This window comes from Oncorhynchus nerka, linkage group LG21, assembly GCF_034236695.1.
Source record: "Oncorhynchus nerka isolate Pitt River linkage group LG21, Oner_Uvic_2.0, whole genome shotgun sequence".
NCBI lineage: Eukaryota > Metazoa > Chordata > Actinopteri > Salmoniformes > Salmonidae > Oncorhynchus > Oncorhynchus nerka.
The window spans coordinates 11264504-11278574 of NC_088416.1; the positions used below are offsets into that span (position 1 = coordinate 11264504).

General features: G+C 43.9%; 1 protein-coding gene across 1 annotated transcript in view; it reads right to left on the reverse strand.

Annotated features, from left to right (window-relative positions):
• The window catches only part of LOC115103898 (E3 ubiquitin-protein ligase pellino homolog 1-like), a 53835-nt gene extending 40915 nt beyond the window's left edge, over nt 1–12920 (reverse strand). Inside the window, exon 1 of the mRNA XM_029624936.2 lies at nt 12621–12920. The gene's annotated coding sequence lies outside the window, so the exon portion shown is untranslated. The remainder of the gene's footprint in view (nt 1–12620) is intronic.
• Between the last annotated feature and the right edge of the window lie 1151 nt (nt 12921–14071).

Below are 14071 nucleotides of genomic sequence, written 5' to 3' on the forward strand. Positions count from 1 at the left end.
TTTTTCACAATTTCTGACATTTAATCTAAGAGAAAATCCCCTGTTTTAGGTCAGTTAGGATCACCACTTTATTTTAAGAATGTGAAATGTCAGAAAAATAGTAGAGAGAATGATTTATTTCAGAATATCTTTCTTTCATCACATTCCCAGTGGGTCAGAAGTTTATATACGCTCAATTAATATTTGGTAGCATTGCCTTTAAATTGTTTAACTTGGATCAAATATGACTGGGGTCATTGTCCATTTGCTAGACCCATTTGCGACCAAGCTTTAACTTCCTGACTGATGTCTTGAGATGTTGCTTCAATATATCCACATAATTTCCCTCCCTCATGATGCCATCTATTTTGTGAAGGACACCAGTCGCTCCTGCAGCAAAGCACCCCCACAACATGATGCTGCCACGCCCGTGCTTCACGGTTGGGATCGTGTTCTTCGGCTTGCAAGCCTCCCCCTTTTTCCTCCAAACATAATGATGGTCATGATGGCCAAACAGTTCTATTTTTGTTTCATCAGACGATCTTTGTCCCCATGTGCAGTTGCAAACCATAGTCTGACTATTTTATGGCGGTTTTGGAGCAGTGGCTTCTTGCTTGCTGTGCAGCCTTTCAGGTTATGTCAACATAGGACTCGTTTTACTGTGGATACAGACACTTTTGTACCTGTTTCCTCCAGCATCTTCACAAGGTCCTTTGCTGTTTTTCTGAGATTGATTTGCACTTTGGATCATGGATCATAATGTATTTACTGTTTTATTAACATGTTTTCAAGTACTGGTGACAAATCATGCATTCCGAATCTTGCATAGATTGTAATGCACACATATGATGTGGGTAAAATACTTGAATGTTGTACTGATTATGATGAACTAATGCTAAGCTATTTGCTGGCTACTGTTGAAGTCGTAAACAAACATGGCTGCCATCATAAACAAGTTAGCTGCTGTTAGCTTAGCTGACATATATTTATTTTCTAAACAGCATTACATTAGTCTCTTGTGCTCACCAGAGATGTGATACATTGTAAACTAGTCTAGCTGTTAGGTCGCTAACTTATGTTTTGTTTTTTGTCAGAGCAACCTATTATTTAGACTTGTTTATGGAATCTGGCTGTGGATGTGAGTTTGGCTGTGGATGTGTTCCGTGTGATGCTTGTATGATGTTCGCATTTATCTTTTACAATAAAAGGTCAAATTGAGGAATAAAGATTAAGACCTTTATTTTCCATCAGTACAAAACAATTTTTTAGATGCTGTTCAGACAACAATGGTGTTTCGACGTGTTTGTTGCGTCATACATTCTGTTGCTACTATTCCAATCACGTATTTGAGATCGGTACGCTGCAGGGACCACTCAACAATGATCACAAATACGGGATTGTAGCATCAAAGGGTTAAAGAGGCTTCTAAAGTTTGTAATTTCCATACAGAAATTTCAGACTTGATTTGCCCTAACAAAAATATTATCAACCCCTACAAAAATGTCCATTAATTATCATCCACATAATAATTCACATTTCCTGTTGCTGCAGGATTATTTTCCTACTGTAGTAAACTGGCTCAAATTAAGATCCTACATCTGTACCTGTACTCCACTGTGTGCAGAAAGGAACAGAATAAACCAAACATACCTACAGTAGACATGTCCCAGGTCACAACAACTCATTCAATTTCACTTCTATTTATTTCAAGCCCAAAACAAGTGACCCACCCAGTCATCATTGACAAAGGAAACCCAGGTATTTAAACATGGGCCACTAACTTCTCCCCTGGTCTTCTCTGTCTGACCCTGGCCAGGATTGGAGAGGCCAATGTTACTGGCCTTTCCATGTCGCTCTCCCGCTAAGTCGGCCATTAGATCAATAAATAATGAGAGTCTGATGACGCGGTGCCCGCCCGTGGCTGCCGGGCAGAGCTGGCACAGAGCTGGCACCCACTGAATGCCACTCTGTGTGCCAATGGGGACAGCCGACACCTCAAAGGGCCAGATAATACCACCATTGTTGTGGGGGGTGCCATGTACACAGCTCCACCCCTTTCAGTGCCAGTGCCAGAATCACATGGCAGTGAGTGGAGATAATATAAACATGTCAAGGGGAGGTTCTGAGAAGAGAAGAAGAGTGGGAATGACATACATTGACATATTTGGTCATTTTATTTAGACAACAACAGAGGACCACCAGAACAACAGAGTACATGCTGCTGCAACAGAGTACAAGCCATGCTGCTGCTCCAGTTTCAACTGTTCTGCCTTATTATTATTCGACCATGCTGGTCATTTATGAACATTTGAACATCTTGGCCATGTTCTGTTATAATCTCCACCCGGCACAGCCAGAAGAGGACTGGCCACCCCACATATGCTCTCTCTAATTCTCTCTTTCTTTCTCTCTCTCGGAGGACCTGAGCCCTAGGACCATGCCCCAGGACTACCTGACATGATGACTCCTTGCTGTCCCCAGTCCACCTGGCCATGCTGCTGCTCCAGTTTCAACTGTTCTGCCTTATTATTATTCGACCATGCTGGTCATTTATGAACATTTGAACATCTTGGCCATGTTCTGTTATAATCTCCACCCGGCACAGCCAGAAGAGGACTGGCCACCCCACATAGCCTGGTTCCTCTCTAGGTTTCTTCCTAGGTTTTGGCCTTTCTAGGGAGTTTTTCCTAGCCACCGTGCTTCTACACCTGCATTGCTTGCTGTTTGGGGTTTTAGACTGGGTTTCTGTACAGCACTTTGAGATATCAGCTGATGTACGAAGGGCTATATAAATACATTTGATTTGATTTGAGTACACAGGTACAGTACCATCAGAAAGTATTCATACCTCTTGACTTACTACACATTTTGTTTTGTCACAGCCTAAATTCAAATTTAAAAAATGCTCAACCATCTACACACAATACCCCAAAATGACAAAGTGAAAACATGTTTTTAGAATTTTTAGCACTTTTATTGAAAATTAAATACAGAAATGTCACATTTACAAAAGTATTTACACACTTGAGTCAATACATGTTGGAATCATCTTTGGCAGCTATTACAGCTGTGAGTCTTTCTGGTTAAGTCCAAGAGTTTCGTACACCTGGATTGTACAAAATGTGCACATTATTCTTTAAAAAAAATGTCAGGCTGTATCAAGTTGGTTGTTGATCATTGCTAGATGGTCATTTTCAAGTCTTCCCATAGATTTTCATGCCGATTTAAGTCAAAAATGTAACTAGGCCTCTCAGGAACATTCAATGTCGTCTTGGTAAGCAGCTCCAGTGTATATTTGGCCTTGTGTTTCAGGTTATTGTCCTGCTGAAAGGTATATCTGTCTCCCATTTGCCTCAATTATAAGGCTTTGTATTCAGTACATAAAGTAAATTTCTTTGCCAAATGTTTTTCAGTTTTCCTTTAGTGCCTTTACAGGATGCATGTTTTGGAATATTTTTATTCTCTACAGGCTTCCTTCTTTTCACTGTCATTTAGGTTAGTATTGTGGAGTAACTACAAGGTTGTTGATCCATCCTTAGTTATCTCCTATCACAGCCAGTAAACTCTTAACTGTTTTAAAGTCACCATTGGCCTCATGATGAAATCCCTTAGCGGTTTCCTTCCTCTCCGGCAACTGAGTTAGGATGGATGCCTGTATCTTTGTAGTGACTGGGTGTATTGATACTGTCACTTGAGTTGACGCTGTAGAGACGAAGCAGGTACGGGAGTAAAACATTGAATAAATAACGGACGAGGAACGAGACAGGAACAGCGTCAGCAAACAGGTAACACAAACAAAAGACAATTAATGCAGCCGCGGGGGAACAGAGCAAGGGAACTGACAAATATAGGGGAGGAAATAAACAGATGAGTGAGTCCAGGTGAGTCCAATATCGCTGATGTACGTGACGAGGGAAGGCAGGTGTGCGTAATGGATGGAAGGAGTGCGTGATGCAGGGCAGCCTGGCGCCCTCAAGCTCCAGGGGGGAGGAAGAACGGGAGCAGACGTGACAGATGCACCATGCAACGTGTAATGAGTAACTTCACTATGCTCAAAGGGATATGCAATATCTGCTTTTTTTTGCTTTTTTTTACCCATCTACCAATAAGTGCCCTTTTGTGCGAGGCATTGGAAAACCTCCCTGGTCTTTGTGGTTTAATCTGTGTTAGGAATTCACTGCTCATTTGAGGGACCTTACAGATAATTGTATGTGTGGGGTACAGAGATGAGGTAGTCATTCCATGCGCAGAGTGAGTCCATGCAACTTATGTGACTTGTTAAGCAAATGTTTACTCCTGAACTCATTTAGGTATGCCCTAACAAAGGGGTTATATCGTAATTGACTCAAGACATTTCAGGTTTTTATTTGTAATTCATTTGTAAAAGATGATTTGACATTGTGGTGTATTGTTTATATAGGCCAGTGACACAAAATCTAAATGTAATGCATTTAAATGCGGGCTGTAACACAACAAAATGTGGAATAAGTCAAGGGGTATGAATACATTCTGAAGGTACTGTACCTGTGTACTCTGTTGTTCTGGTGGTCCTCTGTTGTTGTCTAAATAAAATAACAAAATATGTCGATGTGAGAATGTAAGACGATGCAAGACGGAGCTGCTCTTCCTCCCGGGGAAGGACTGCCCATTCCATGATCTCGCCATCACGGTTGACAACTCCATTGTGTCCTCCTCCCAGAGCGCTAAGAACCTTGGCGTGATCCTGGACAACACCCTGTCGTTCTCAACTAACATCAAGGCGGTGGCCCGTTCTTGTAGGTTCATGCTCTACAACATCCGCAGAGTACGACCCTGCCTCACACAGGAAGCAGCGCAGGTCCTAATCCAGGCACTTGTCATCTCCCGTCTGGATTACTGCAACTCGCTGTTGGCTGGGCTCCCTGCCTGTGCCATTAAACCCCTACAACTCATCCAGAACGCCGCAGCCCGTCTGGTGTTCAACCTTCCCAAGTTCTCTCACGTCACCCCGCTCCTCCGCTCTCTCCACTGGCTTCCAGTTGAAGCTCGCATCCGCTACAAGACCATGGTGCTTGCCTACGGAGCTGTGAGGGGAACGGCACCTCAGTACCTCCAGGCTCTGATCAGGCCCTACACCCAAACAAGGGCACTGCGTTCATCCACCTCTGGCCTGCTCGCCTCCCTACCACTGAGGAAGTACAGTTCCCGCGCAGCCCAGTCAAAACTGTTCGCTGCTCTGGCCCCCAATGGTGGAACAAACTCCCTCACGACGCCAGGACAGCGGAGTCAATCACCACCTTCCGGAGACACCTGAAACCCCACCTCTTTCAGGAATACCTAGGATAGGATAAAGTAATCCTTCTCACCCCCCTTAAAAGATTTAGATGCACTATTGTAAAGTGGCTGTTCCACTGGATGTCTTAAGGTGAACGCACCAATTTGTAAGTCGCTCTGGATAAGAGCGTCTGCTAAATGACTTAAATGTAAATGTAAATGTAGAATGCTGTTCATCGACTACAGCTCAGCATTTAACACCATAGTACCATAGTACCCTCCAAACGCTGGGTCTCGACCCCGCCCTGTGCAACTGGGTACTGGACATCTTCACGGGCCGCCCCCAGGTGGTGAGGGTAGGTAACAACATCTCCACCCCGCTGATCCTCAACACTGGGGCCCCACAAGGGTGCCTTCTGAGCCCTCTCCTGTACTCCCTGTTCACCCACGACTGCGTGGCCATGCACGCCTCCAACTCAATCATCAGGTTTGCGGACAACACTACAGTGGTAGGCTTGATTACCAACAACGACGAGACGGCCTACAGGGAGTAGGTGAGGGCCCTCAGAGTGTGGTGTCAGGAAAATAACCTCACACTCAACGTCAACAAAACAAAGGAGATGATTGTGGACTACAGGAAACAGCACAGGGAGCACCCCCCTATCCACATCGATGGGACAGTAGTGGAGAGGGTAGTAAGTTTTAAGTTCCTCGGCGTACACATCACGGACAAACTGAATTGGTCCACCCACACAGACAGCGTCGTGAAGAAGGCGCAGCAGCGCCTCTTCAACCTCAGGAGGCTGAAGAAATTCGGCTTGTCACCAAAAGCACTCACAAATCGAGAGCATCCTGTCGGGCTGTATCACCGCCCGACAGGATGGCAACTGCTCCACCCACAACCGTAAGGCTCTCCAGAGGATAGTGAGGTCTGCACAACGCATCACCGGGGGCAAACTACCTGCCCTCCAGGACACCTACACCACCTGATGTCACAGGAAGGCCATAAAGATCATCAAGGACAACAACCACCCGAGCCACTGCCTGTTCACCCCGCTATCATCCAGAATGCGAGGTCAGTACAGGTGCATCAAAGCAGGGACCGAGAGACTGAAAAACAGCTTCTATCTCAAGGCCATCAGACTGTTAAACAGCCACCACTAACATTGAGTGGCTGCTGCCAACACACTGACTCAACTCCAGCCACTTTAATAATGGGAATTGATGGAAATTGATGGAAAATATATCACTAGCCACTTTAAACAATGCTACTTAATATAATGTTACTTACCCTACATTATTCATCTTATATGTATATGAATATACTGTACTCTATATCATCTACTGCATCTTTATGTAATACATGTATCACTAGCCACTTTAAACTATGCCTTTTTGTTTACATACCCTACATTACTCATCTCATATGTATATACTGTACTCTATAACATCTACTGCATCTTGCCTATGCCGTTCTGTACCATCACTCATTCATATATCTTTATGTACATATTCTTTATCCCTTTACACTTAAATGTATAAGGTAGTAGTTTTGGAATTGTTAGGTTAGATTACTCGTTGGTTATTACTGCATTGTCGGAACTAGAAGCACAAGCATTTCGCTACACTCGCATTAACATCTGCTAACCATGTGTATGTGACAAATTCATTTGATTTGATTTATGTGATTCCCACTCATCTTCTCTTCTCAGAACCTCCCCTTGACATGTTTATATTATCTCCACTCACTGCCATGTGATTCTGGCACTGGCACTGAAAGGGGTGGAGCTGTGGACATGGCACCCCCCACAACAATGGTGGTATTATCTGGACCTTTGAGGTGTCGGCTGTTCCCACTGTGGAGTTATACCTAGGCTAAATATAAGCCTTCCACAACCATAAGACCCACAAAACAATTTAATTATTGACGATCCTGGGGATCAGGAGCAGACCGGTCACCTCTGCTGAGGCGTGGGAAACATGTCCGTCATGTCAAATAGCGAGTTGAAACCGGTTGTCAGAGAGGAAGATGTGATCTCTCAACTTTGTTGTCGTGAGAGGCAGGGGGAGGGGCTTGGTGTGTGCGTAAACCATAGAGGAAGAGGCGAAGCAAGAGGTTTCACTCTCGCTAAAATCTGTCCAAAATAACGGCAAATGCATTTTGAATATCCTGCAAAAACATACATTCAAATTCATTCGATATACTGTACCTACCACCAAGGCAATGAGCCATAGCTCAGCTGGCTCTGTAAGTAGATTACATCAGCCTACAAACTGTGTGTTGCAGCAACTATCCTACTCAGAGTCAGCCGGAACTGGGAACAACCATAAATACACCGTTGCACCATACAAAGACTCCCTTAGAGTAGGCTCTCAACATCATTTCGAAAGACAGAGAACACACGCATCTCTGACAATATGTGTTTTTAAGGTCCCAACAGGTTAGCAGATCAAATAGAGCAGAGGCCAAGTCTTCTTGAAAAGAAACACCCTGCAATTCAGTCACATTTCTATATTCCCTGGCCATGAATAAAGCCAGTTCACTGCAGAGGACAGAGGCCCATTCACTAGCCTGTTACTGGATAACGGAGGAGCTTTGCAGCTACAGCACAGAGACCCACCCTCTCCCAAGACAAGGAGGGCGACTTCTAAAGTGACTTCACTCCTCCGCAGCAACAAGGACACTGTTGTTGCACCCCTTTCGTTCCACTCGTGACAAACGTAACAGCCTCCGGTCTGACTGGGCGGTGAATCGTTTTTAACCGCACGACAGGGAGTCGGGGGGGGGCGATTTGGTGTCAAGACGAGCGTCACACAGAGAAAACACGACACAGCTTCTGTGCTTGGTGGTAGTACAGAGAGAGAGAGACATTGTACGTGGTCCGGGTAGGACATGTCATGGCAATAAAGAACACTAACTGCACATCAACAAGTGCTGTAGCTAATTCTGCGAAGCCTTGATGAGCTTTGAGACACCTAATTATGTAATCAGTACTGTATTGTGCTTTCCACCCAGGAGAAACTGGGAGAATAAAGGAGGAAAGACAGGAGTTCAAACCCCAGCTAATGTTAGAGCTGGCGCAATTATTGTGTAATCGTGTAACCAACAATTATGGACAATAACAGTGAACTAACAAAAAGAATCGCCATAATCGTCGTAACGCATTCATTTTTAGGAGAAGGGCGATTGAACTTTATATTCAAGTAGATATAGTTCACCCAATAGCATTTTCTCTAACATGACGTGGGCAAAGTTGGTAGTCATTTTACGAGCAGAACAGCGCAGTCAGGGGTCAGGGGGAGAAACTTCACTTCCACGTGGTGAAAACCATTCCTTTTTGAGGCTGTCACCAGAGCTGTGTTGTATTTATTAGGTATGTCGTAGCTCATTTCCAAAGATGCATTATTACATTTAATGCACTTTGACCTATTTCTGTCATTGTTATGATGGTTATTTACAAAATACCCAGTACATACTGTGTAAGCCTAACAAGGCTCTTAGGACTTCTACTGTAATCCTGTTCACAGTTCACTGTTCATAGGTGCCAATAAAGAGGGTTGCTATTGGCTGTAGGTGGCCATTTCATAGGCACCCAGTCTCTATAAAGAGATTATCAAGGGAGGGGCAAAGTCTGATCCAAACACAGCACCTCATAAAAAGGGTTAGACTGCAGGCTAATAAGCTTATGGCGGTCTTTGAGCAAGAGAAAGAGAGAGACCGAGACAGAAAGAGAGAGACCGAGACAGAAAGAGAGAGACTGAGACAGAAAGAGAGAGACCGAGACAGAAAGAGAGACAGAAAGAGAGAGACCGAGACAGAAAGAGAGAGACCGAGACAGAAAGAGAGAGACCGAGACAGAAAGAGAGACAGAAAGAGAGAGACCGAGACAGAAAGAGAGAGACCGAGACAGAAAGAGAGAGACCGAGACAGAAAGAGAGAGACCGAGACAGAAAGAGAGAGACCGAGACAGAAAGAGAGAGACCGAGACAGAAAGAGAGACAGAAAGAGAGAGACCGAGACAGAAAGAGAGAGACCGAGACAGAAAGAGAGAGAGAGATACTGACTTTCCAGATCATTTAATACAGTCGAAGTTTATTCTTCTTTATTAACGTCATTAACAATGGGGGTTAGGGGAGATGTCATCATGTCAGTTTTAAAATGTCCAACGGTGACATAACCGCAGCAGTCTGACTTTTGAGGTAGCAGATGGAGGGTGGCAGTTTACATTTCAAACCTTTTGAATTATTCATTGAGGTAGAACACAGACTACCCTGAAAGGAAAATAAATCATTGTTTTTAGAAAGAAAGTGTACTATGTTCTGCCTAGTGGTGCAGCGGTTTAGGGCACTGCATCTCAGTGCTAGAGGCGTCACTACAGACCATGGTTTGATTCCAGGGTGTATCACAACCGGCCGTGATTAGGAGTCCAATAGGGCGGCGCACAATTGGCTCAGCAACGTCCGTGTTAGGGTTTGGCCGGGGAAGGCCGTCATAAATAAGAATTTGTTCTTAAATGACTTGCCTAGTTAAACAAAGGTTAAATACAACAACAAAAAATGTAATTATGAATCTCCCTCAGAGAGTGAAGATGGTCTTCGGAAATGAAAACTAAAAAAGATAGGTTACATCTGTCAACTACTGGTGTCATCCTCATACAACAAGGCACCGATTTAGCTATAGGTAAGGATAACGTCCATTTGCTTATGAGCAGCAATGTCACAGAGAACACACCTCATTATACTATCATACAAATTCAGGACAGAAAGATACCACTTTTATTTGTTTTTCCACACTCTCCAATCATCAGTCAGAAGAACGGTGAAAAGTTGGGAGGTAACCAAGGGCAAAACAAAGTTCCCAAGCAAATGTGTTCCCCCTATAGCGTTGAAGCGAAATCGGCCAGGTAGACAACCTCCCCATTTTCCAAGTTCAGGGAGAACAAGAAAATGAGGTTGCATCCTATCTACTATGTAGGCTACTACTTTTGACCTGAACCCCATGGGCCCCGGTCAAAAGTAGTGCACTACATAGGGAATAGGGTGCCATTTCGGACGTAACCCGAGAGAGATAAGAGGCGGTGGCTTGTAGGTGCCCACGACTGGACCTTTCCAACACATCAAGTCGACCTTGATAACAATGAAGGAGTGGGGTAAAGCAGAGGAAGGAATGTGGAGAGGAGAGGAGTGGAGTGGACCAATTCAAATAGCCTTAGTATCTTTCTGTCCAGTGGGGAAAAAGGGAAAAAAAAGGGATCTTTCCAGGAATGACTTTCATTAATTGACTTTACCACAGAAGCAGATCTCCAAGTTAGACAGATGTACAGCATTCGCTGACTCAGAGCTATGACAGACAGCAAGTTGAACAGACATCAAGTTGAACAGACAGCAAGTTGAACAGACAGCAAGTTGAACAGACATCAAGTTGAACAGACAGCAAGTTGAACAGACATCAAGTTGAACAGACAGCAAGTTGAACAGACAGCAAGTTGAACAGACATCATGTTGAACAGACAGCAAGTTGAACAGACATCAAGTTGAACAGACAGCAAGTTGAACAGACATCAAGTTGAACAGACATCAAGTTGAACAGACAGCAAGTTGAACAGACAGCAAGTTGAACAGACATCAAGTTGAACAGACAGCAAGTTGAACAGACATCAAGTTGAACAGACAGCAAGTTGAACAGACAGCAAGTTGAACAGACATCAAGTTGAACAGAAAAAGGTTCAGGCTAGGTGGCGTGTTGTTTAATGAATGTTTTGTCTGCTCATTCACTCTGTTCAAAAGAGATGGGTCACACAAGTTATAACCTAAACATGAACCAAAGTCATGAGAATGGTGAGCATGTAAAGGGCCCTTGACAGTGAATGTAGGCTAAAATACAGTTATAAGCGGTGCATGCACAACACTACACAAACATAGGCCTAAATGTGGGTCATCATGGCACACCCAATGTTGCTGTTGTTAACATGATATAGCCTATGAATTACTTAGTAACTTGAAGTAGGCTATGTGTAAATACACCATAGGCTACATGCTTTCAGTATGTGCCCCGGGGTTGATGTTAACTAATTGTGTTTGCTACCCTTTTGCGACTGCAGAGCCACAGAATCCTAACTGGTTCCTCACAAATGGCAGTCTCTGAAGAGCTCCATTCATGTTCAGCCTCAGCAGCCTTCGGTGACCCCACGTTTGTTTTTATTCCCTAAATCAAGGCATGAAACAGACACCCGTCCTGAGGGCTTTTCGCCCCAGACATAATGGACTTGCATAACCGATCCCCGCACAACCCGTCGACATACCAGGGGTGAGTCGGTAAGAGCATCTCATCTGGGGAGGTTGGAGTCGAGTAGGGAGACCGGCCTGATTAAATAAAGGAAACGGATCCAGCCCATTTCAGGAATGGAAACTCTGGTGAGAGTGATATGACGGTGTTATTTTTAAACTCTCCCAAGCAATCCGCAGAGGATGTCGTCCACTACTGAGGAGTGTAATCAGATGACAGTATGATGATGCAAAGCCAGTGTTCTCTGACAGCACAATCTTGCTTATAATAGACTGGAGGAAGAAAGGGATTTTCAAAGGATACACAGTAGGCTACCAACAGACCTAACATACTCAGATGACAGTTTGAATCAAAGCCAGTTTCTCTTCAAATAGGCCTAACCCTACACAGAGAAGGGTCAAAGGGTATTTCAAAGTAAAGACAGGCATATGCTACACACAAACACAGCTCTACTATAATAGCGACAGAAATGAATATGAATGGACAGTTGAGCAAATGATCCGAATTTGGAGGAAACAAAAGAGGGACTGACGAGGCCAGATGCTCAAGCGAGATGATGCATGCAAATCAGTTTATGTGGTGGGAACAATAGCCCCCAGCTGGGCTTTCTCCGTGCGGGCCAAACCGGCTTGTCAACCACACAAGGGAAAGAGAGACCCTTCATTGTGCACAACCAGTAACGTCATATATATACTTCAAAAAGTGCCATAGGCACATTTCACGTCCACATACGTACCTCTCTCTTAATAGTTAAATAGGTAGGTAAGCTACTTGGTTTCAATGTGTGAATGATGACAATGGGCAATAAAAACCAACCTCGGTTTAGGTATTTCTTACCGCTGGAAAACGTTGTCATTGTTTGGTGTCTGTGCCATGAAAAGGCTAACTTGAAAGTGGAAAGTCATACATTGTAGGCTAGGCCTACTATGGGTAATAGTCGACAACAACAAAAAGTGTAAAGGTGTGCAACAATTAGGCTACAATTTTATATTTGACTGATGATGACAATAACTTTCCCCTTGGTAGCCAAGCAAATTGCCGCAAAATAACACTTTAGCTACATCAAATAAAGCACATTGTATGCGTTTCAAACTCGCCTTACCTAATGACAATCCGACAGCATCATCTGGACTTTCCCGATATTCGCTCGAAATCCAATTTGAATGCTCCAGCTGAGAAAAACGCACACCGAAGATTGAAAGGAAAGCAATTCTGTCCGTGCTGACCTAAACACCGAATTGTCGAGTTATTTTTTACATTCACCTGCTAAGATGTGTTTATGACGTTGTTATATGCTGTCCAACTATTTTCGCTCTAATGTACTGGTAAACGGACTCAGTGTAGGACAATACTAGAGTGAGTAATCTTTACAATCGGGTCTCTGCTCCAGTCTGCTTGTGCTCACATGAAGTTACGTCATGAGACGCGTCGAAACGTACCATGGGCCTTGTAGTTGTAGCTCAGTCTACTGGAAATAACACACACACACACACACACACACACACACACACACACACACACACACACACACACACACACACACACACACACACACACAGAGTCTGTACAACTAACCTTGTGGAGACACAATTCTGTCCCATTCAAAATCCAATTTTCCCTAACCCCTAACACTAACCCGTACCTTTACACTTTAAATTTTTTTTTTAAAATTAATATAAGCGTTATTTTACCAGGTAAGTTGACTGAGAACACATTCTCATTTACAGCAATGACCTGGGGAATAGTTACAGGGGAGAGGAGGAGGATGAATGAGCCAATTGTAAGCTGGAGATGATTAGGTGACCGTGATGGTATGAGGGACAGCTTGGGAATTTAGCCAAGACACCGGGGTTAACACCCCTGCTCTTACGATAAGTGCCATGGGATCTTTAATGACCTCAGAGAGTCAGGACACCCGTTTAACGTCCCATACCGTGACTTTTGAATAACCTCTTAGTTCACAATTTATTGGTTTGCCTCTGCATTTAATTGGAAAAAATGGTCTTCTTCACTCTTGCTTGTCTTTGCACAGACATAATTCATGTATTCCTGCTTCAATATCTGCCATTTGTCCCACACTTTCAAAGAGCTCTTCACACAATACTGCCGAAAACCTGAGGGAAATTTTTTTCCTCCAGCAATGAAACACACATCAACATAGCAACAGCGCTGCATTTGGTTCTTGAGAGTTCAGTAGGAACATAGGGTGCAGCGAATGCTGTGCTAATACTAGCAAATATTACGTTTCCAAACCACTAAGCGCTTGTACGGCTGACCTGTAAGCTGTTGTCATGCAGTCATGGAGACTGTAACCATGAACACTGATATGTTTACGTAGTGTTTCAAATACCACAAACTTGGAAGACGCAGAAGTTCTTCTTCTCTGGATTATGCGTGTGTATGGGGGGAGGGTGCATTTGTGTGTGTGTGTGTGTGTGTGTATGGGGGGGCATTTGGCAAGTCAGGACATTTGGCCGATACTCACAAGGAAAGGGGCTATTTTAGGGTTAGGGTTTAGGGTAAAAATTAGGTTTAGTGTTAGGGGTTAGGTTT